Here is a 2,500-nt window from a genome sequence, read left to right as displayed (position 1 = left end):
TTCCCTGGAATCCTCTAGCAGGGAGATAGGGTTTGGAACGCGAAGAGCACCGCAGTTGCGGCGGTGTCCCGATCTTCCCCTCGGACCTTGAAAATCCGGGAGAGGGCCACGTGGAGGTGTCGCGCCGGTTCGTACCCATATCCGCAGCAGGTCTCCAAGGTGAAGAGCCTCTAGTCGATAGAATAATGTAGGTAAGGGAAGTCGGCAAATTGGATCCGTAACTTCGGGATAAGGATTGGCTCTGAGGATCGGGGCGTGTCGGGCTTGGTCGGGAAGTGGGTCAGCGCTAACGTGCCGGGCCTGGGCGAGGTGAGTGCCGTAGGGGTGCCGGTAAGTGCGGGCGTTTAGCGCGGGCGTGGTCTGCTCTCGCCGTTGGTTGGCCTCGTGCTGGCCGGCGGTGCAGGATGCGCGCGCCTGCGCGGCGTTCGCGCCCCGGTGCTTCAACCTGCGTGCAGGATCCGAGCTCGGTCCCGTGCCTTGGCCTCCCACGGATCTTCCTTGCTGCGAGGCCGCGTCCGCCTTAGCGTGCTCCTCCGGGGGCGCGCGGGTGCGCGGATTCTCTTCGGCCGCCATTCAACGATCAACTCAGAACTGGCACGGACTGGGGGAATCCGACTGTCTAATTAAAACAAAGCATTGCGATGGCCCTAGCGGGTGTTGACGCAATGTGATTTCTGCCCAGTGCTCTGAATGTCAACGTGAAGAAATTCAAGCAAGCGCGGGTAAACGGCGGGAGTAACTATGACTCTCTTAAGGTGGCCAAGTGGCGGCGATGTGGCTGCATCCGGACTTGGCTTTTCGAAGTGCGGTCTTGATGTAGTCGTGCTGCTGCTGCGAGGTGCCTTCCTTGGGTTATGGTTACAGGGAGAGTGATGCGCAATACATGGGCCTAGCCCTCTTAGCCTCTCCTCTCCTGCGGTCTTCTCCCCTTCTCGTGGGCCCGCTGATTTTCGCAGAGTGGAAGACCGCACCAGGGGCTTGGGGGGGTTACCAGCCCCCCCTCGCACTATCCCTTTTTTTAGTTGGGGGCAGTATTCAGAGAAAAAGTGGTGGCCCTTCCGCTGAAGGTGCCACCCCAACTCCCCCAGCACCTAGCCGGCCAACCGGCCGTGCCGAAAATCTTGTAACTTTTGCAGCTGTATACGCCTGTAGTGAGTGCCACCGCAGCTTTACCACCAAGAACGGTCTCGGGGTCCATCGCCGCCGCCAACACCTTGCGGCCGCCAACGCGGAGATCGTCACGGAGAGGCATCGCGCGAGGTGGACGGAGGAAGAAGTCCTGTCGCTCGCCAAGGCGGAGGCCGAACTGTTCCTCGAGAGGGACGCCCGGTTCTTCTTTGTAAATCAAGAGCTCATCAGGATGTTCCCCGACCGAACGCTTGAGGCAATCAAGTGCCGACGGCGGCAAGCTGCCCACAAGCAGCTTGTCCGCCAATTCATGGAGGCGCTTGAGATCGGTCGGGGGGAAGAGCCGGCGTCCCGCCGGGGAGCAGCGAGCCCGCTGCCTGACGCGGGCGAGGCCGCTGCGCCGCCCGTCGACGCAGCCGAGGACTTCGCGGCCGACACCACCGGGCCGCCGCCGGAGGGGCCGACTGACGCCGCCATCTGGGAGCATCTGGCGGGGCTACCCGCTTCCGCCCAGCGTTTCTCTGCCCTGGATCGTGTCATAGGTCTGGGGCGGGGCACGCCGCCCGATGTCATCCTGGGCATGCTCCCGGATGCCCTTGCGTCGGTCGGGTCCAGAGGGGAGAGATCGATCACCAGGACACAGCGGCCGCGCCAACCATCGAAGCGGCCGCCTGCCGCGCCGCCGACGCAGAAGCGCAAGCGGCGCCGCTGGGAGTACGCGAGAACGCAGGATGCCTTCCGACGGTCGCGTGCACGTTGCGTGCGCGGCCTCTTGGATGGCACCCTGCTCCAGCCGCCACCTGCCATCCCTGGTCTGCTGGACTTCTGGGCGGACCTCTTCACCAAGAAGCCCATCTCCACCGCGGGCTTCATTCGTGACCGCCTCCTCCCGCACTCGGAGCCTGTCGCTCCCGAGTGCCTATGGGGGCCGGTCACACATGAGGAGGTCGCCGCCGCGTTGCCGCCCAGGGGATCAGCAGCCGGGCCGGACGGCCTTACCCCAGCGGAGTTGCGGCGCCTGCCGCACGAAGTCCTGGTGAAAGTGATGAATCTCTTCCTTCTGGCCCGCGCCCTTCCGGAACGCCTGCTTCGCGCGCGAACGTCCCTTCTCCCGAAGACGGCTGCACCAACATCCCCCGCTGACTTTCGCCCCATTACGGTCTGCTCGGTGTTGGCGCGGACCTTTCACAAGGTTCTCGCGTCACGCCTGATGCGCGCATGTGCTGTGGACGAACGTCAGCGGGCATTCATCCCTCGGGATGGGATGTTGGAAAATACCTTCATCTTGGACACTGCTCTCACCGACGCAGTTCGCTCCTGCCGCTCTGTCTTTGTGGCATCGATCGACGTATCTAAGGCATTCGATTCGGTA

General features: G+C 63.4%; 1 pseudogene; it reads left to right on the top strand.

Moving 5' to 3' along the window:
* The window catches only part of LOC124592589, a 7,954-nt pseudogene that overhangs the window by 2,129 nt on the left and 3,325 nt on the right, over positions 1–2,500 (top strand).

This window comes from Schistocerca americana, unplaced genomic scaffold (assembly GCF_021461395.2).
Source record: "Schistocerca americana isolate TAMUIC-IGC-003095 unplaced genomic scaffold, iqSchAmer2.1 HiC_scaffold_939, whole genome shotgun sequence".
NCBI lineage: Eukaryota > Metazoa > Arthropoda > Insecta > Orthoptera > Acrididae > Schistocerca > Schistocerca americana.
This window is presented reverse-complemented; position numbering and strand designations above follow the sequence as displayed.